Below are 21,699 nucleotides of genomic sequence, written 5' to 3'. Positions count from 1 at the left end.
CCTCAACCGAAGCAGCCGGAAAACCTGCAGCTGTCAGAGCCCCCTGGTCCCAACAGGCACCGTGAGGGCCTCGCCTGCCCCCTCGCCTGCCCTCCTCTGCTGGGCCCCGGGCTCGGGATCAAAGTGCTGGTCCCTGGGGTGGACAGACACAGGCTCATGACCTGCCTGAAGGTGGACGATTCAAAGCACATTAAAGTCCAGCCAATGGCACGACCCCAGGACCCACTGCCACGCTGTGGAAACCAGGCTCAGCCAACGGGCAGGCAAAATCCTAGGTCTCAAGAGAAAGTGGCCAAAAAGCCAACCGCAAAACTAGCCCCGGCCCCACCTAAGTCAGCTTTGTACTTAAGTAATAATCTGCTCAAGGAAGGCCACAGCTCATGCTTCACTGGACTGAACTGTAAACTAGCGTCCAAGTGCACTGCTGCTCTCTCCCTTCCTGGCAAAGAACCAGGGAAGCCACAGACAACGTGATCAGAGCTGCCTGGGCAAGGCCCCCGCTCCGAGGCCAGGCCAGGGAAGGCACAGGGCCTGGGCCTGGCCTTGCTGCTCCTGCCCCTGAGCTCCAGGCAGACTGTGGACCAGTGACCTGCCAGGGACACCAATGAGCAAACCTGCCACCGTGGGCCACTGGGCTCTGGGGTGAAGAGGTCAGCCTTAGACAGGGCTGTACACGGTGGTCCCCACTCCACCTCCCACCCTGGGGGACCTTACCGTCCTCTGCAACTTAGGTTCTCTTCTGTAAAACAAAGTCCCTGTCCTCCTCAGGCCTCTGGGAATCCCTCACTCATTTGCAGAACTTGACCCTGGAGCCAGGCGCTGGGACCGGACATCCCGGAGATGAGCTGGCCGCAGAGGCACACCGGCTGCCCTGCTCACCCCCAACCTGAATTGCAGACCTCACCACAGTTCCCCAAACCTTGTGTGACGGCTAAATCCTCATTCCGCTCAGCCCTCCTTGATCATCAGACACTTTCCTAAACGTGCGGTCCACTGGCTGACTCCGTCCATTCCGTCCATCCCGCCCCCATTGCCTGGCCTGCTCAAGAGACATGGCCTTTGGTCGGTATCCAACCCAGGGGACTGGCTCTGAGGACTACACTTCAGGGCCCTGATGCTGAGGTTCGGTCTTGGTTCCATCCTCAAACACCTGCTTTTCTGCAGGTCCCACCCGCTTTGGGTCCCCGAGCACCTGACTGCACCTGCCCAGCACCCCTGCCCAGCCAGGAAGCTAGGCTGCTTCTGAGCTCCAACTGAATGTGGTCTTGAATGCAGAGGTTTGGAAACCCATGTGTGGTGTCAAACTCCTCCTGGATTCAGCCCCGGGCAAGAATGCCAGCTCTCCGCCTTATTAACTACAGCCATGTCACCAGGACGTCACTAGTACCTGCTTCTGGAGGGGAAAGGAAGAGGTGGGCTGAGGGGCTGCCCGCAGGGCCTGGCCTTGGGGCCAGCCAGAAAGCGACAGCCCTGCTTCCCTGCAGGGTCACATGTGGACACGTGCTCTAAGCCTGTCAGGCAAAGGCCCTCTCAGGTTTCCTGGCCCTGGATGGCACGCTTCCCTCCCTGGGGCCCAGGTCCATGCAGGAGGCAGCCGGCACTGGGAAGTGGGTGCGGGCTGGGCCCACCTCCACTCTGGGGGCTGTTAACCAGGCCTCCCTGGAAGGGACCTGGAAGGGCCCCTCAGGAGGGGTTGGGGCAGGACCAAGCAGGACTCCAAACTGAGAAAGTGCCCCAAAGCAGGGCAAACCCCAACAGCAGCCACGTTTGCCCCGAGAATGAGGTCAAGGGGCGGCCTCCCCCAGGGCCAGGCTGAGCGGGCAGCCCGGGGCCCCAGAGCTGGCTGCGGCACTGCTCAGCACCAAGAGGCCTGGCCGCTGGCGCGGGCCAGGAGCCAGAGACACAGGCACACACCCAAGCGGGCTCCCACCCCCACACAGCTGCCAGCCCGGGCTCCTCCGAGCGGAGCCGGGAGCAGAGGCACCTGCCCGGCCGTCTCCCTGTCTGTTCCACCTCCTCTCGGGAGGCGCCTGGCCCTGAGCCAGTCTCCCAGCAGCAGCCCTGATGGCCAGGACTCCAGGGGGTGGGGTCTCACGGGCAAATACCTGGGAGCCTGTTGCCTCAAACCTGCTCCTCCGCAGCCTGGGAACCCACATCGACGCCCTCCTCGGTGCTGAGACCACTCCACCCCACACCCACCCCACACCGAGTCCTGTGGCCCCGCCTCCCACGTGTGTCCCAGACCTGACCCCCCCCCCACCTCCGCCCCTCCCCCGGGCCCGCAGGAACCCCTGACCAGCCTCTGCTGCTGCTCTGGCCCTCCACGGCCTGCGCCACCCAGAGAACAGAGTGAGCCTGGGGAAAGCATCACCTGGATCCCATCGCGCCCAGCTCAAAACCCCACGGACGTCCCAGCACGTGCAGTAGAACCCCGCGTCCCCACTGTGGCCTCCAGGTCCCCACCGGCTACTTGTCCTCGCATCCTGGAACGTCCCAGTGAGCTGCCCCTCAGGCTGCGCTGGACTTGTCGCTGGGCCTCGGGACCTTGACACGTGCTCTTCTGCCTGGGAGGCTCCCCTGCCCGGGAGGCTCCCCTGCCCATCACATTTCTCCTGAATGGCTCACTCTGTAGCCCTGAGAGGGGCCACTTTGTTGCGGTCACCTCTCCCACACCTTCTCCACTTCTGCCCTCACAACACCCACCACAACTCAGCATTACCCGCTTATCTGCCCTGAAGGCAGGCCTGGTGTGTGGTGCTAACCCATGGGACCCGGCGCAGAGCGGCTGCTGCCTGGACCGGATGATGAAGCGGAGACACAGAGTGCACAATGCTCACCTCCCTCCACATCCACGGCTGTGCTGGCCTGGCTGCCCTCCAGGCCCAGAGAAGACCATGGATGCTGCCAGGGTGGATGCGACAATGGACATGTGTGGTGGACACTCAAACCCCCTCCTGCTGGCCCTGACCCCCCGCTGTTCTCAGGAACCACCTTCCTCCACTGCAGGCTGTTTGGACAAATGGGATCCAAGGCAGGGCACTGGGCCTGGCTGGCCAAAGCAGTGCATCACTGGGCCCCAGCATCCTCCCAGCCACTGTGATGGGCGCACACCAGGATGGGCAAGGAGAGTCTGCGATGCTCACTCCACTGCGGGTGACGCAGCAGGCTCTGTCCCCACGCTGCCGACAGTGAACCAAGGCCGGGAGTGGGAGTGCCACCCGAGATGGAAGCTGCACAGAAGAGGAGAGCAGGGCCCCTTGTCCCTGCTGAGCGGAGCCAGTCGGTCCCTAGACGTTCTGTCACATGCTACCTGGAGTCCTGACTAGTACGAGGGCTTGCTAGGGTGGCCTGAGTCGGGGATCAGGCCACCCCAGACACCAAGCACCAGTTCCATGAGATGATTCTGTGTCCAGTACCAGTTACACACCCAGTCCTATGCAGGAGCTGGGGGGTGGGGGTGGGGGTTCCAAGAGAGTAGAAGACAGAGGTTCCCAGCGGCAGGAGGGGTGAGCGCTGAAAAGTGTGGCTGCAGAATCACGTCTGTCCAGCCTCTTGGACACCTGTCTTCATGCCTGCCCCCCCACCCCCCTGTCCGGGGCCACAATAAATCACACACACTCACGCTGTATGCATCACAGGAATGTTTTGATTTCCTAAGTGTCATCTTGGGCTTGGATGGACTTGAGGCACATAAATTAACTGCGGGACCCTGCCACACTGCAGACGAGCAATTTATCATCCTGCTAAGAGGTATTGATCCCCCTCAGACAACACCTCTGCTCCCCAGACTGCAATCCTTCCCTGCAGGGAGGCGGTTAAAATGCACCAAGCAGCAGTGTGCCCGGCCCATCTCTCTGGTGGCTCCCTGGAAAGTTAACTAAATACACAAGGAGACAAAATAGCCAAGAGGTAAGACCTTCAGGAGAAAGCTTGCCAAGCTGTCCAAAGATTCTGGTGACTAAGCTGAAGGCCTCTATTCTCAGAGAAAGACGCATTGGGGCGAAGGCAGCTGCATTTTTGGGGGGCTCTCTGGGAGGCCCGACTGTCCCCCTCCCCACCTTCCACCCCCAGCCAGGAGTTAGGGATTTTCAAAATGAGGTGTCAACCCCATTGTTTGTTCTTCGCTAGAGGTGGAGGGAGCAGGAATAGCCCAGGGCCCCACTGGGGGTGGGGTATGTGGGGGCATAGCAGGGAGGAGGCGCAGGTAATGTGATTCTGACTTGCTCATCTACCAGAAGCTTCCCAAACCGTCCCCACATGCTGGCGGGGAGATGGTGATACAGAGACAGGGTTCCCGCCCTGGTGGCTGGCGGTGTAGACGCCGGGAGACAAACCAGCAACCAGGAAAGAAATCAGAACAGGACACTGTCACTTCCTGGAAGCTCTACGAAGAAAATACAATGGCAGTGGGTCATGGGGTGGTAAGACGGTGGTGGGCTCATCTCAGCCCCTGTGAAGCGGGGACACGTGAGCTGAAACTTAAGTGATGCACTGGAGCCAGGAGGTGACACCAGGGAAAGGGGGGTTCTGGCGGGGAAACAGCAGGTGCCGAGCCTGGGCAGAAACGATCGGCCTTTTCAGGGAAAGGCCAAGGGCAGGTGGGGCGCCTTCACTCGGGGCCAGCGGTATCTGAGCCCCAGTGCCAGTGAAGTGGACGGCCCAGCTGCGGCAGGCAGACCCCGGCCTGGAGAAGGGAGGGCAGCAGGTATTTACTGAGGAGCCGTATATCGGGGTGTTCTGCCCGGCTATACCGACACACCTGTGACAAAGCAGCTGGGAGGGAAGGAAGTCAAAGCTCAACGCCAGTGGGTAGGAACAGGGTCCCTAGAGACAGCCCCGCCCTGACTGTGTGACCTTGGGAAAGTTAATTCGCCTCTCTGGGCCTATTCTTCTCAACCATAAAGCGATGATGAAAACAACCGCGACTTTACAGGGTTGCGGTGAGAGCTGCATGAGAGAGTCAGTGACAGGCATTTAGGACAGCCTGGCCCTCTCCTGCTGACTCGGTCAGCTCCTTTACTATTGTTGTGTCATTACCACGGTCACTGAATAAAGCACACAGCACAGTCCTGACCTTGCTCCACCCTAACCTCCACTTTGGCTAAGGGGGTTTTCACTGTCTACTCTAGGCATTTTTAAGTTGTTTGACTTTTTAAACGAGTATGTCATATTTTTGTAATCAGGAGAAAAAACTCAAGGTTTCCACCCAGCCTGCTGGATCCGGGTTACTCCTGGAAATGTGATAATGAAGGGCCCCATGCTATGAGGTATCCCACCTGGGCCCGGGGCTCCAAGCGGATACCCCGTGATGCTGCCAATCGAATCCCCGCCCTGCCTGTGTCTGGGGGACACACACACTTCAGGGAGCTCACGGGGCGCAGGGGCAGCCAGCTACCCGATTTTCAAGTGGAAAACAGACTGAGCACCTTGTGAAGCAGACAGATCTAACTGTTAACTGAAAGCGAAATCAGTATGACCACGGTAGCTGAATCAGGGCCACAGATCATTCCAGATACAAGCGGCTTATCGGACAATGGGCCCTCTCCCTAGTCGTTTCTGCCGTTCAATGGCCCTTTCTTCCAAAAGCAAACAAAAAGCAACCACATATATATTTATTCAAAAACTGTAGATACCTGATGTCTTTTGCAAATACAACAGGTTAAAACTGTTCATATTTTCTGTGTATTTATTTCTTTTGATCTTGTTTTTCAGCTGTTGATTGTGAAAGATTTCAAACCTGCAGTCAAGCCGTGGGAACTGTGTAACACACGCCTTCTGCACTCACGTGGTTTGTCTGCTGGGTGCGACCCTGCGCCCACCCCAGCCCTCAGCCCCACCCCACCCCTCCTGCAGGGGAAGGGGCTGGCCGTGGGGGCAGTTCTAGAATGGAGCGAGCCTCGGGGCAGGGGTGAGGGTCCTGCTCCGTACACTGCTTGGTAATAACCGGGGTTTCTCTTCAGGCAGTACCAGATTGTCCTGTCCCAAATAGCTCCCCAGGAAGGGTGGGCGCAGGCCAGCCCGCCCTGGAGTGCACCCCCGCAGGGCAGAACCCCAACCCTTCCACCCCTCCGGCAGCACACTGGGACAGCCTGCATCCTGCCTGCCGGTGTACCGTCGGAAAAGGGACACACACACACACACACACTCTGTCCTAGAGGGCAGTGAACCCTGAGACCACCCTGCAAGTGGTCCATCTGCACCCAAAGCTGGGAAGGAAGGTGGTCCCTGCAGACCCAGGGGGCAGGCAAATGCTCCAGCCTTTCTACTTAACGCACACGACTGTCAGGCGCACTTGAGGAATGGCAGCCACTTTCGCTTCAGTGACTGACGGCCAAGGCCCACGCCGCCGGCAGACTCCCCGGCGGCCGGCAGCCGGAGCTATGACCCTGACAGACACTGGGGGGTGGAGCCAACTCGACCGGCGTGGGCTGTGGGCGCGCTGCGGGGGGGAGGTTCTGGCAGGCGCACGGCACTGGCCTTTCCCAGGGAAGGCAGGGGACAGGAGGTAAGGGGTCAAGGCCTGCGAAACTCTGCTGAGAGATGAAGCAACACCTGTCGCAATCAGGAGGGAATTCTAGTCAGGAAGGGAGCCACACAGTGCATGACGACCGTGTGCCCACACTGTGCCAGGCATCTCACATCTCACAAACCTCGTGGCTTCAGGGACAGAGACTTACTTCCTGCCCAAGCAACATGCCTTATGGTTTCACTGGTGGTTGGGGGAGGGAAAGAGAGGGTTCCTCTCATCACTGCCACTCCCAGGGACCCAGATAACAGAGCAGCTACAGTGCCACCAGTCACCATGCCAACAGGAGAAGACAGAATGCTCTGGAAAGTGTGGCGCTGACAGCTCAGTGCTTGGCCTGGGAGGACACTTCTGCTCCCAGCTCACTGGCCAAAACCAGCCACGTGGCTTCACTCACCCAGGACAGAAGTGCAATCCTCCCAGTTGTCCTGCTAGCTCTGCCATTTGCAGATAAGAGAACAGCAGCTCAGAGACGAACGGGAATGACAACAGCCCTACCACGAACACACCAGTGACTGAGCGACTCTGTGCTAGGCACCGTCCTGAGCGCCTCTTACAGGCCAGGACACTGCGCAGGGGGCCGTGGGCAGTCACGCCCTGCCACAGGAGGGGCCGCCTGGGCCACGTGGCCAGCCCAGCAGATGCAGCCGTGGTCGATCGGCACCTCCTTTTCTGCCCAGGATCCTCAGTTCTGAGTGTGAGCTCCACCAACCAAGTGAGACAGGCAGCCTCAGGGGCTCCGTCACCTCTCCTGAGGAGGCAGCACAGAAGTGAAGCGTGAGACACAAAGACGACAACCCCAGGGAACCTCAGACCCAGCACAGATGTTCTCCCGAGAGCGGGGGGGTGGAGAGCAGGGGCTCTGTCCTGAGGAGCAAACACTGATTCTTATTTGTTTTATGTACAAAGCACAGATTCACATACAGCAAGCACAGACACACAGTGCACTTGGTATTGAAATTCAACGGGTCGGGGGCCCGTGTCGAGTGCAATTAGGAACAAAAGGTCCAAAAGGTTTGGGGGGTGAGAGGAGTGATAAGGCTGAGAAACACTGCAAACCGAATAACTATTTTCACTTTGGCTTATTATTTTCATCCTTTATCCCCAGACAGACAGTTTACATTGTTGCAATTACAGCATGTTACTTCACATTTTTAAAAACTGATTCACACAGCTTGCATACTCCCACCCTTCATTCACCACTGGACACAGGGGGCCTAGGGGCTGCCCGCGCGCAGGCCCTGGGATGCGCGGTCATCCGCTCCTCGTGAACCGGGCCAGGGTCTCTGGGGTTGTCAGCTGTAATTTTTAACGTCTGTGAAGCAGATAACCGCCATGACTTCCTAATTCATTCATCCCTAGTTTTTTGAATTTGTAGCCAACAGTGTCTTTGCTTATGTGGAATTACTGTATTCTCTCGAGATAAAAACTCTGGAGAAGAATTACATGTCTGATGTCATGCCGTCCTACAAGCTCTGTTTGCCATGTTTAATGAAACCACCCCTGCAACAGAGAGGCTTCTTTCAGCTACGGGAGGGGTGGCTCAGAGCCCTCCGCACTCGGCAGGGCAGGACAGGGGGCAGCTGCAGCCCGGCCTCCACCGCCCCGCCGTCCCTCAGCTCGGTGGGGCGGCCTGGACTGTCTCTGGCCCCTGGAGCTGGGGGTCCACGAGCCCACCTGCTGCTCCAGACGGGAGCAGGGCCAAGGAAACAGACACCACTGCTCTAACCACAGAGGGACAAAGAACTCGGCGCTCAGGTTCACCCATCTGTTGAAATAACTTGTTTCCTTTCACGTGGCCAAAGCCAGACAGAGAAACAAAGGGGGTGCAGAGAGCAGCCCCCCTCCTGGCCCTGGGTCCCTCCCTCTCCAGCAGGCCTGGCAGGGCCCTTGGTAATTGAAGGGGGGCGGTGGGCGCCTGGGGACCTGGAGGGAGGCTGTCTCTCTTCCTGTCTCACTCCCTGAAAGATTCGCAGAGGCCCGCAGATGGAGCCATTAAGAGCACTCTGGCCTAGATAATCACTTTCAATGAGCCACCTGGAGTGACAGCCTGGGAGGAAAACGAACACACAGAACAGAATTAAAAAAACAAGAAAAGAAAGAAATAGTAAAGCACCAGCCACTGACCGCATGTGGGTTCCGCCCTCCCTGTGCTCTAGCGGCCTCGTCCTACTCTAGGCTGGCAGTGCTGGTGTCCAACCAGAGCGGGAATGTCCCTCAGCTGCCAGCGCCCAGGACACAGCTCTGTCTTCCCCTTCCCACGGAGGGCGGAGGGCCAGGGAGTGTGGCTGGGGAGCGAGCTGGCAAGATCTTCCCAGACTGACATACGCACGTGCCCTCTGCCCCAGCCCCCGCACACCTGGGGATCCTGCCCACGGCCACACTTGCGCATCTCCTTTTGGCTGCGAGTGAAAGGCTGGAAACAGCCTCAGTGTTCACGGGTTAAGAGGCCCAGGGAAATAAACGTGGGCTCATTCACACAGGGGAGCACCACAGAACGATAAATATACAGCAAGCAACTGGCTTTCTGGGCTAAAATGAAAAGCGCTGTGAGCAGGATGCCACCGTTCACACCTGTTAAAAACCAACCACCTAGGTACACACACAGACACGTCACATACACACACACCTGCTGGGACCGGCGCACACTGTCTCTGCTGGGCTGGGGGAGAGACTCGTTATGGTAGCTACCCCCGGGGAGGAGAACCGGGAGGCTGTCTTCACCGCACACCCCCCAAACCCGCCGGACTCGTGCCTGAGGTAGGGTCACTTTGTTTTAAACCTTGCTGGACTCCAGCCTCGACGCCAGGTGCTGTAATGCCTTCTTTCACTTTATGCTTATAACACCTCTTCTTGTCCCCACTGTACAGATGGGCAAACTGAGGCACAGAGAAGGTGAGAGGTACACACACAACCTCCGTACTCAAAGCTGTTTCGTTCTAAAGTCCCTGCCCAAATGGCACAACGTGGGCTCTTTATAAAAAAGAACCACCTTCCCAGCTGCCAACGTGGTGTGTGCCTGAAGAAGAGATGCTTATTTCCCATGAAAAACACCTGACTTCTCAAGTGCCTCGCAGCCACTTAGCAAACTTGACTCTTCCCTCTGGGGCCTCAGGAAAGGAGGAAGCGGGTGGAGGGGTACCTCCTTCCAGCCAGGCCGAGGGCCACTGTGGAGAGTGCCCGCTGCGATGGACAGCGGACAACTTGAGGATGCAGGCCAGGCCTGCGTTACAGGCTTGCTCTCAGGCATCTGCCGCCCTCCCTGCCTGGCGGACCTCAGTCTGGGACGTCCCCGCTTGCCACCACTGCCATCTCCGTGCTGTGAGGCCTGTGCCTGGAAAGTTCAAATACTCAGTGCCTCAGTTTCCACATTTGTAAAACGGGCATGAAAACAATCACACCAGCCTTGCAGGACTGCCGAGGGACTAAAGCGGGGGAAACAGGAGGTACAGAGCTGGGCTCAGGGCCCACCCCCAGGCCCCGCTCTGCAGGGGCTTCAGGTAGCACAACTGTTCTCGAATGGTCTGGTCTCAGGATCATTTCACAATTTAAAAATGACTGGACAGACTTACAGACAGAAAACAAATCTATGATTACGGGGCGGGGGGGAAGGGGGAGGGGTAAATTGGGAGTTCGGCATTTGGATACAAACTACTTTATATAAAATGGATAAACAAGGTCCTACTGTACAGCACAGGGGGCTACATTCAATACCTTGTAATGGCCTATAATGAAAAAGAATATGAAAAGGAATATATATATATGTATAAATGAATCACTGTGCTGTACACCAGAAACACAGCATTGTAAATTGACTATGCATTAATTAAAAAGAAAAAAGGAAATATAAGGAAGAAAACAAAAACAATTGAGGACCCTAAGAGACTTCAACCATTTATGTGGTTTGGCCTATGATATCTATCACATTCCAAATTAAAACTGAGAACAAATTAAAACGTATACTAGTTAACACAAAAACAACAAACTCATTAAATGTGAGCATAAATAAGTTACTTTTCATAAATCTGTTTTCAAAAAAAAATTTTTTTTTTTTGAGAATAGTGGCTGGATTCTTAGACCTGCTTCTACATTCAATTTGTTATAAACTGTTTTCACTGAGGACTAGAAGAAAATCCAGCCTCACACAGACAGGTGGTTGGAAAGTGAAGGCTATTTTAAAAGCCTTTCCAGATCTTTGTGGATGTGCCTTTTCTGTTAAGACATTGAGACCTGACAAGCAGCAGTTTCTTCAAGATTCGCTGCGATGCGGGGCCTGAGCCTGCGTCAGTGAACCCACGGGCCCCGGGACTGTCTGACCTCCAGGATCGTCTGATCTCCGGGGCTGTCTTGCACTCTGAACGGCTCGTTTAGCCATGAGTGACTTCATAACTCTGTGCACCGGTCATTTGGAAAACGCTGGTTCACGGAGTTATGCGCTTAAAGAGAACGGGTGAATAAGCCAATAGTACCTGGGTGTTACATGAGAAGTTCTGGACCTCGTGAACCCCGGAAGAACCCCAGGGACCCTCCCTGGCCACGCTTCGAGGACACTGAGTCAGCAGAGCACCCTCATCCTCCACATTGACCGTGTTTGTTTTAAAGAACTCAGAGAAAGACACTTCCACACAAAGTGGTGGGTAGTGGGAGTGGAATCCCCCCGCCCAGGGTCTCAGCCCCTCCCCAGTGTGCGGACGTGTGGGCACCCAAGCCGGCCCTCTGAACACACGCCCACCCCCATCACCGCCTTGAAGAACCAGCCGGCTCCACTTCTCCCTCCCTCCCTCCATCATCAGAGGCCTTTCTCTCACCACAGGACCCCTCATTTTCCCCCAAACAACAGGTCTGGGTGGTTGGCAGAGGCAGGGCCCGAGCCGGCAAACTGCAGGGCGAGTGTGGGCCGCTGCCTCGGGCTTTGCAGTTGGTGATTCTTGGTCTCTTGAAATTACACACATAACGTGTATTTAGAGCCAAATACATGGGTGCCCAGAAACTGCAACTCATTCAGATACATTTTTAGCTTATCGTTTGGCCACCAAGCTCCACTAAATCCTCCTTCCCAGGTCCCTCGTGTGGCTCGTCCCACGCCAGAAACAAGGTGGGGACCTCGCGCTGCAGGCTGGGCTGCCGTGGGCCACGTTCCCAGTCTTTCCCACTCCCGGCAACCACGTGCCAAATGCTTCACTTCCGACCACCGATCCCTCCTGCTCCAAAGCCGTCAGCAAGGCTCTGACACCCAGTCTTGTGCAGTCTGCTCCCCGGCCCCTTCCCCCACCACCCGCTGGGGCACCTCGGGCCTTTCCAGCTCCCCCCACCTCCTGATTCTCCCACGCAAGCCCGGCTCCCTCTCTCCACAAGCCCTCTTGTTTCAGGATCACCACCTCCTTTGGACTTGACATCTGTCTGGCACGTACAGGGCCTTGCGCACACAAAAATGAACCTGACAAGTAATTTCTGAGCACCTGCTGTGCTGGCCCTGTGCTGTGCACCAGGAATGCGGCAGACAATAAACAGAGCATTTTTGTCTCGTCTCCTGCGATTAACATTCTAACACCCGTCGGCCCTTTGCTGCAAAGTTGGGACAGTCAGTCCTTCTGCTGTCCAGCATTATTTATTCCTTCTGGTCACCATGTACCTGTGCCCTTACTGTTATTTCCAACTCCTCAAGGCTGGTGTTCTGTGTCCCTTTTGCTGCCTAGAATACATCAGATGTTCAATGATACTGCTGAATGGGATTGATCACAGTAACCACTGCAATAAGAATCAAAAAAATCCACATGAGAGGCCCCCAGGTCTGCCGCATTAACCTGCAACATGATAGGTATTTTTCATATTTAAATATTTTAAATACTGGGTGGGAAAGAGCAGCTCTTATCCCGTCCTAAACGGTGTTCTCCTTAAATCACAGGAATCAAACTGACATGCTGGCCTTGAGCAGCTTGACGGGGTGGTTAGGCGCTCAGCCTGGTTTCAAATCCCCACAGTCCCTGCACTGCTGTTTCAACCTGTATGACTGGCCCAAGAAACTTACGTTCTCTGAGCCTCAATTTTCTCATCTGGAAAATGGAGTTGAAAGTAACTGTCCCTGCAGCAAAGTGTACCCTGAGAATTAAATGAAAGAATGCACATAAAGAGCTCAGCACAGTGGGACACGCACAGTTCACTCCGTTTGTGAGAGCTACTATTATCAACACCGTTGCTGCAGCAACCCCTGTTGGCACTGGCCCTCAGGACAAAATTTCAAAGACGGCCTCCTGATCTCCACCCCTGGTCTTATTCCCGTGACTGCGACCGTGTTACCTACATGACAAAAGGATCTACAGATCTAATGATGATGTTACTAACTAATCAGGTGACCTTAAAAGAGGGAGACTCTCTGGGTGGGCATGACCTAATGGTGTTCTCCAGATGACTGCACAAGCGGATGTCAGAGATCTGAAGCAGGAAAAGAACAGATGCTCCACTGCCGACTTGGAGGTGTAAGTGGGGAGCAGTAGGGGGTGGGAACCACACGCGGCACAGACTGCAGCAGCCTGCGGGAACCACAATCAGTGTCCAGCGACAGCCAGGGAAGAGAGGGGACGTCAGTCCTACAACCACCGGGCATTTGATTGTTGCAACCTGAATGGAATGAGCCTGGAAGCAGGTTCTCCCCCAGAGCCTCGGGATAAGAGCCCAGTCAAGCTGGTATGTGGATCTTGGACTCTCTGGCAAGAGAACCCAACTGAGGCAGCCCAGGCTTCTGACCCACAGAACTATGACCTAACAAACAGATGTCAAGTCACACAGTCTGTGGTGATCTGTTACGTAACAACAGAAGCGAACAGAAGCCCTGCTTGGCCCCCAGCCATAATGCATATAAAGTAAAAACCTACCAGGTTCGGGGGCGGCTGGCACTTTCTGCATCCTTAATGCTGCACAGGTGACGTCTGGGAGCAGGCACGGTCTTACCCATCTCTGCCCCTAGCACTCGGCAGGGAGGCTATCATATAGTAGGTTCGCAACAATTTCATTTAACAAAATTTCAACTTTCTAGGCAATCGGCTTCATAGTCACACAACCAGCCAATCCTAAGGTGTTTAGGTGCACCAACCCAGGCAAATCCCAGCAAGGGGCCCTATTCTGCCTAAAGGAAAACTGCAGACACTGCAAGCGGCTCAGAGGAAGCCACCCAGCACCCAGGCTAGGTAAGCGTCCACGTGCAGATGAGTCTTGCTTTTACACACCGACCATGCCGTGGTCCCTGCCTCTGCCTGCGGCCGCCTCCTAGGGCTCAACTGACCAGCCAAACCCTGACATTCTGCTTGTAATTGTACCTTCCAGTAAAAAGGCCCAGTTGGAGTGGTAAAAATAGACCTGCAACTTCCCGCAACACGGGCAGACCAGTTGATCCTGGTGCCCAAAAGGAAACCTGGAGACTCAATCTTGCTCTGACTCCACAAGGCCCCTGCAAGCTGGGGGGGGGGGGCAATGGGGGGGCCCAGCAAGGGCCTCTCACTCCCCTCTCACTCCCTACATGCAGAATCCAACCTTCAGAATGGAGGGAAACGTCATAAATACAGAAACGCGCCTGCAGCCAGGAGGCCTCCTGACCAAAGCCCTTTGGGGGGCCCCTCAGTGCCCTTGTTTGTCTGCTATCACCCTCCCCACATCTGTCCACCTTCTCTACGGCCTAGTGCCCCCGCAGGTGTCCCAACCAGGTGGCGCTGGTTGGGATGACAGAAGCCCCCACCAGGGCTGAGGTCCCAGGAGGCAGCAGGGGACCTGCAGCCAAGCCTGGATGCTGCCCCCCAAAGTGGGGCCCCTCTGTTCGAGCCCACTTGGGGAAGGACAGAGAGCCTGGCTAAAATGTCCCCAGGCCCCTGAACCCAGCAGCGATGAATTCCTCCAGGGGCCCAGGCCACCACTGGGCTGCCAACCTCCTGGCTCCCCCATTGTGGGGCCTGTGGGATTGATGGAAAACATGGGCCTGGTTTTCCTTGGCCCCGGATCCCATATTTCCTTTATCAGTCCCAATAGCTTTCCCTCCTTCAATCTCCAGATGAAGTACAAGGGCCCTTTTGTCAATCTTTTGCTTATTTTAAAGCCTTCTGTTACAGGAAAATAGACATGGACCCCCAACATAATAAACGTGGAAATTCACAAAGTTCTAGGAGCCCCAGCCTTTGGCCTCTACCAACAGACAAATGGGGGATCAGTCTGCAGTGGCCAATACCCCTTTCTGAGGCTTTTCATGGACCAGCTCTACCCGCCTGGCTCGTTTCTTTGACGAGGCTGGGTGAGTCCCTCTGCATCTCAGGGTTGCCAGGCCACCCCACCCCCTCCCCGGACCCACTGGCTGTTTAGAAACACTCGCATCCATTCAAATGTTCCAGGCGTCAGATCTCTGCCTTTCACTAGTGAAACCCATGATGTCTGCAGAGCTTTTTAGCATAAAATGAACTTTCAGGAATGTTTTCCCATGCACAATGCGCAGCAGCCTGGCAGGGGGCAGGGCAGGGATTAAAAGGGCCTCATTTCACAGATGAGTATGCAGGGACAGGGCGGGCGACGGCTTCACTGAGTCCCTAGCCGTGATCAGGAGACCAGAGAGAGGCAGAGCCAGCACTCGCTAAGCCTTGATCTTCTGGAAAAACAATGATGGATTAAAATAAAAAGAGGAAGCCTGAAAACACTGGATCACCCTTCTTTTTTTTTTAAAGAAATAATGAGACCATTTTTCCCCTATCACATTAGCTAAAAGGGAAACTGGGGGTAACATCAAGTATGGGTGAGAGTGTCGGGAAATGGGCTCCCAGACACCATCAGCAGGGGAGTCAACTGGCTCAGGCTTTGTGAAAGGCACTGGGCTTTGACAACGAAAATTTAAAGACCAGAAAGATGTATGATCAAGGATGCGCATGACTTCACGGGTTGTGGGGGGGGGGGGTCAGGGAGGGGAATCAGATACAACCCAAAGTCTCCGGCTAGGAGGCTGTAAGATGAGAGGTGGTCATCTGGCTGCACTGGGGAATATTACGGAGCTATGAAAAGGGAAAGAGCACCACTATACACTAAGCGATAAATGCCGTGGAAAACTGAGGGTGACCCAAAGTACGTAAGAACAAAATCTGTGTATGGAAAGGGGGACCAGAAGGGGGAAGACCACACCGCCGACAAACACCAAGGATGGGGCCACTCACACCGCGCTGCTGCTGCGTACTGCGCATAAAGGGAATCTCCCACTGCACGGCTGAAATTAAAGAACAACTTAAAAGAAACCTGTTTTCCTTAGCCTCCTTACAAATCAGGAGGTTCCAGAACGTAACGGCTGCAGCAGATCTCTGGGTCCCATCTCAACCCCCACCCCAACCCATGATGTCCCAGCCTGTGCACCTGCCCACTCTGAGCCTGGCACCCCCTTCCTCAGACCTTCCCGTGGCTGCCTCTCACCATCTTGGAGGTCTCAGCTCAAACATCACCAGCCCGGAGAGGCCTTCTTCAGACCTCCTTGTCTAAATGGATGCCCCACCTTTTCCTTGCACCTCTCTGTCCGCCTCCCGCAGCCCAGCCACAGCTCTGTTCATGTGGTCTGTCTATTGTCTGCTCCCCCTGGTGAATGGGGGCTCCAGGACGGGGTGAGGGGAGAACCCTGCTCCGTTCTCGGCTGCAACACAGAGCCTGGCAGAAAACAGAAGGCAAAAACCGTTCACTGTACACATCTAGAACGGTGACCCCAATGATAGTCCGCTTGCTCCCGTGTCCAGTGAGGGCACCGAGGCAGGCTGCTGGCAGGCCACTCACACCTGGCGCTGAGCCACACACCTGCCTACCTGTCTGCCTCACCTGCCAGAAGCCAACCTTCCGAGTAGGCCCCCTCTTTGAACCTGACTTTCTCTTTCCAGTTTTTAGTCCAGGGTAAGCCATTCAGAAAACGCTAAATCAATGTCTGCTGCCTGATGGAGCCACACGTCTTGCTCCCTCCCAAGGCCAGGAACAACAGAGGAGCTAACGAGTGAGAGTGCTAGCTGCCAGGGTCTTGCGAGCCCGGAGAGGGCACAGCAGGACTTGAACTCCGGATGCTGGGTGCAGCTGCTGGGGCTTTCTAGAAAAAGACCTCCTCCGTCTCTTGGCCCTCACACCTTCACAGACAAACCTGGCAGGCAGCTCATGCTGGGGTTTCAATGAGCAAAGCTTCTCTTATCTTAATTAGGAAATTAATTCCATTCAGCCTAGACTGATCTGCGATCAGCCTCTCCTTGGGGGCCCAGGTAGAAAATAAACACGGCTTTCAGTTTCCATCCCACTCTGAAGGATGGCTGAGGGTTGAAGGCATCTTCCTGGCAGACAGAGGTGGGTGAGGAGTGACACCCACGGCCAGCCTGGCTCACCCTCTGGCGGCAGGTGACACAGTATTCCCACGGCCCTGCTCAGCCCCCGCCTCCTGCCTCCCCACAGGAGCCATCAGACTGGTCTTTCAGGCGCCTCCTTGGCAGAGAGTGTGACTGCAGGAGGCGGGGAGCCTGGCCTCTGCCCCCTGGGCTCCCTCCTGATCCCTCTTGCTCCTGGGAGCTCTCTGTCCATTTTTCCTCTCAGAAGTGGCCCTGGGCTCTCTGCCCAGGGAACACTCTGCAGGTTAGGTCCCACCCCATTGGTTCCGGAGCGGGTCACCCTAAGTGCACCCACACCTGCTGCCCAGCTCCCTCACCGGGACCAGCCAGACCAATTGTGGGAAACAAGCCACCCCCCACCACCCCCACCCTCGACTGGGCCCAGCCTGGTTCTTCTCTGACCCAGTCCTCTGGCTTCACCAGCCCCTTGTCCACGGCACCCAGTGCCTGCAGGCCTTTCACACCTGCACCCCAAACTCCAAGGCAGTGAGCAGAGGCAGGGAACGCAGAGAGGCCCAAGGGAGGAGAAGGTCTGACTCAGTTTTCACTCACTGGGAAAGGGAAAAAAAAGGGGGGTACTTGCCTACTGGACCCCTCTCATCCTACAAGTGGAAAAATGAGGGGCCAGAGAGGGACAGCAACCTGCCCAAAAGCCCACAGCACCCATTAGAGGAAGAGCTGGAACTCGAACACCAGACTCCTGCCTTCTAACTTGGCCCCTCTGCACTCCACTGGCTGCCTCTCAAACTCTTTCTGCCCATGAGAGCTATGCCAGTAACTCAAGCCTTATCAAACTACTTAACACCAGAGGTTGCAAGCACTTTGGAGATTTCACAGCAAAACATTTTAATAGCAACACAGGAGAGCATCTACCCTTTTTAAAGAAAAGCAAATTGAGGCCCAGAAAGGTAAGGGGACCTACAAGAAGTCACACAGCCAGGTAGGGGCAGGACAGGACTCCAGACCCCCACTTAAGTGCTCCTTCTGCCAAGTTCCAGGTGGGAGGGTTCCAACTGTGAGACAGTTGGTGAAGAGGTGGAGTTGGCTTTGGGCATCAGCCCATTGAAACACAGCGTGGTCCAGAGAGCTTCATCCAAACTCTGTCCAACCCAGGGGTGCAGGAGACCACTGTGGGGGGTGGGGGAGTGGCTGGGGAGATTTTTATGTATCTACAGAAAATACAGTGAAATTTCCCAACTAAACTGGATTTCTGAGACCACAGAACAGATAGGTTAATAAGCCACACCTGTCTATCACTTTTTCATCCAAAAGGGCACTGGGGGCTGGGAAGGAAAGGTTTAGCAGTGAGAAAGAACAGTCTACTGGTGCTAGAGGGAAGGGGGCAGGGTGGGTGGCAGTGGTTGGGGCCCCAGGAGAGAGCTGACCACAGACACACAAGCAGCATTTGAACCCAAGTCTGGTTCCCAAGCCCATGCTCTTGCCCCTGACCTGGTGCCCAAGAGACTTAACAGGGAGCCCTTGCATTCCGGAGCCCTCTCTGTCCCCCATTCACACAGTCCCTCTTCCCTGGTCCTAACAGCCAAGGGACCTGTAGTCAGGTTGACAAGGTGAGTGTCTGAAGGTGACCAGTACCAGCTTTAGCCACCTTTAGATGGGGACTGGAAGCACCGCTGCTCAGAGGGCAGGAGGTCCAGGAAAGGGAGTGGAACCTGCTGGGGAGGCTGGGCTGACTTCCATCACCTGGGGACAGACCCAGACTCCTAAGGGGAAAGGCCTGCTGGGATGCTGTGAGCAAAAGCTGTGGACTCATACACTCTCCCCGCCCCCGCCCCCACCCCCCAGATGTTCCAACTAAGTGTTTTCTGGCTGGGAAAACACTTCAACAGCCTTGGCTGCCTGAGGCAATTCAATTATGAAATTTACCACATTAGATGAAAACCAGCATCTTAATCAGCCAATTCATTTGTGTCTGGCCACTCTGTTTTCTCGTGCCAGCTCTGCTGGCCCCTTCCTTGGCCAGGCCACACCCACACTGATGGCTGGCCCAGAGGGATTAAGGGCTCAGGTGATGGGCCAGTCTTTGGTGCTGCTGGGGTGGGTTCTCCCGGGATCCCTTGGGATCCCCCAAGCAGAGAGGCTTTATCCAGAAGCCACGCATCTTCCTGGGGTCTCCTGGGACAGCTGACTTCACAGCCCAGACCACAGCCCTGCGTGAACCTTTCCATTGCCTCCCACCTGTGTCCTGCCCAACCTCAACCTGCACCTGCCTGGAGGTCAGCAATGAACTAGCCTCTGGGACAAGTGTGAGTATGGGGGGGAGGCCGTGGCCTGTGACATGACTTTCTCATCATTACCTAATCAAGGCATCTTCTCTCCACCTGTGCCCATCCTGCATCCCTTCAGCGCCCCTCACTGCCTTTATCACTGGGGAAACTGTGCACACCTCCACGTGTCAGGGCCCCTAATCCACATGTCAGCCGCAGACTGGGTCCAGGAGCTCCCCAAAGGCAGGGTCCCAGTCAAGACGTTTCAAATTATGATCAATTAATCAATTAACAAATGAATGAGCAAACCACCCAGTAAATGACACTGGCTCCAACCACCTGGCTCATCACAGTGATAGATGGGAAGAACCAAGCCTGCCTTCACTGCAGTGGGCGAAGTCCAAGGCCTGGGTAATCGTCCTCTTTCCTTCCTGCTCTCCTGTCCCACACTCAGTGCCCAATGGTTTAAGATGCTACTAAGAGGCGTCAAAGCTGTCTCCGAGTGGAGTGTGCAACTCGCCCACTGCTCTCTCTGCACCACCAACATATATCCGGCTGCAGCCCGAGCCCAGGACGAAGGTCTCTACCGCTTCTCCCTACCTTGCTTGTAACAACCTCCCTAGAGTCACTTCCTGTCAAGGAGAATGACTCAAGACTGAGATAGCTGCCAGGCCTGGAAGAAGACTGGCTCGTCAACCTCCAAAAACATGGCTTTGGGACACAAGGACCCCATGTTAGAAGGACACCAAACCTACCCCCAGTGAGGTGGACCTTGGGTCCTACTTCTCCCCAGCCCCTAAAAGCAAGCCTTCACCAACCACCCTCAGCAGCCCTCACAGCACACCTGGGCCCACTGAGCATTAGCCCCACCGTGAATAGGGAGACAGGCCCAGGGTCCCTAAGGGCCTAACCCCAAGTCACAGTCACCAGACTCTGGCCAGTGATAAGACTATGGGTTCCCGCCTCTTCTCCCGTGCCACTGGCAACTTCTCTCCCTCAGTCACACCACCAGAGTGAACCCAAAAGGCCCAGACACTGGGCCTTCTCTGCCCTGACTCACCAAGGAGGACCAAAGCTCAGGAAGCCCTCCCTCTGCCCAAAGCAACCCAGCAGGACCAAGAGAGCCCGGATTAAACCGGCAAGGCACCTGCGTCTGCCCCAACCACAATCCCTTTGACTAAGTCTCTACAAAGATTTTCCTTCGTTCAAAGATAGTGGTAATGAACTTTGGGGGCTTTGAAGCAGCAGCACAAAAAAAGCGTATGGTGCCCCTGGGAGCAGTCTTCCAATGGGAAAGCTTCTTAAGCAACCAAGAGTGGGGAATGGAGTTGGGGTGTGACCAATGTGGGGTTCTCGAGCCAGGGTAAGATGGGGAGAAGAGGACAGGCTTGCTCTGGACCTGCTAGGGTGGCAGACACCCCAGGAGACAGGTGGACAGGACTTGGGTATGTGACCGTTCCCTCTGCTGCTCCAAAGCTCTCCAAACAGAGACGAGGAGCCCCGTCAAGTGGGACATAAACGGCAGGGGTCCAGGGGCGGCGGACGGTTCGCATGGACGATCTTTCCCTGGTTAAACCTCTGGGCCCTCGCTCTGCACGAGGCAGGCAGCCATCTGGCCCTCGGCGTCAAGTGCGCGGGGACTTCGCCTGTCCCCGGGCGCAGAGCTGGGCCGCTCGCATCCTCAAAGACAGGCAGCCTCCTCTTTCCAGGATCGATAGTAATTTTTTAAAAAGAGAGTCTGTGGACTCAATGAATCAAGCACTCCCAGGGGAAAGAGTTGCAGCTCCCGCGCGCAACATCCATTTGCAAAACAATTCATTCCCTCGCTCAGAGCTTTCAACAAATACCCTCTCCAGCTCCCCAGGCACGCGCGAGGCGGGAGGAGGAGCGGGCTTGGGGAGGGGGTGGCTGACTACAGTCCCCACTCCCTACCATTGTCCCGGTCTCCAGCTCCCCCGCCCAGACCTCCGGTGGCCGTGGCGGTTCCGGGTACTCCAGCCCTGCTGCTGCTCCCAGGGCACGGACCCACAAGGCTCACTCTGCCGGGGGCTCCCACGGCCCGGCGCGCAGGACCCGGCGTCCCCGGTCCCGGCTCGGGAGTGGGGGGTGGGGGTGACAAGTGCCAGTGGCGGCAGCCGGGCGCGCAAATAGACCGGCCCCAGGACGGCGCCCCCAGCCCAGCCTACCCCGGTACTCACCGCTCGTGGCGCCGCCGCCCGCCGCGCTCAGAGGCCCCTCGCCGCCCGCGCGAGGCTCCGCAGCCCTCGCTGCCACCGCTCCCCTCCCCCGGCTCGCCAAAGCCGCCGACCGCGCTGCCTCTGCGGTTCTGCCCGGGCACCGCCAGCAAACTAGTTTCTCCGGCCTTCCCGCCCCGCAGCCAATCAGAGGCGGCGCTTCTATGACGGATGGGCCGCCGAACCTGTACTTCAGTTCGCAAGAGAAAGGGGTGGGCTCTGGGCTGCTCCGGCTCCGCGAGGGGGCGGGTCAGGGAGAGGAAAAGGACTTCGACCAGATTCTTAAAGGGACAGACGCCTGCCCGCCCCCTCGGCCGAAGTTTGCGGTGTTTGAGAGCTTTCCGAAG

General features: G+C 56.3%; 1 protein-coding gene across 4 annotated transcripts in view; it reads right to left on the bottom strand.

Annotated features, from left to right (window-relative positions):
• KLHL25 (kelch like family member 25) overlaps positions 1 to 21,467 on the bottom strand; it is a 30,122-nt gene extending 8,655 nt beyond the window's left edge. For 2 of the 4 annotated variants that reach the window (XM_032469417.1, XM_032469418.1), the window contains exon 1: positions 21,317 to 21,467. The gene's annotated coding sequence lies outside the window, so the exon portion shown is untranslated. Of the gene's footprint in view, positions 1 to 8,653; positions 8,706 to 21,316 lie in introns of those variants that run through there. The other 2 variants (XM_006178548.3, XM_032469419.1) reach the window with 2 other exon arrangements.
• Positions 21,468 to 21,699: the final 232 nt, after the last annotated feature.

The sequence above is a fragment of the Camelus ferus genome, chromosome 27, assembly GCF_009834535.1.
Source record: "Camelus ferus isolate YT-003-E chromosome 27, BCGSAC_Cfer_1.0, whole genome shotgun sequence".
In the NCBI taxonomy this organism is placed as follows: domain Eukaryota; kingdom Metazoa; phylum Chordata; class Mammalia; order Artiodactyla; family Camelidae; genus Camelus; species Camelus ferus.
Note: the sequence above shows the minus strand (reverse complement) of the source record. Positions and strands in the feature narration are given on the sequence as shown.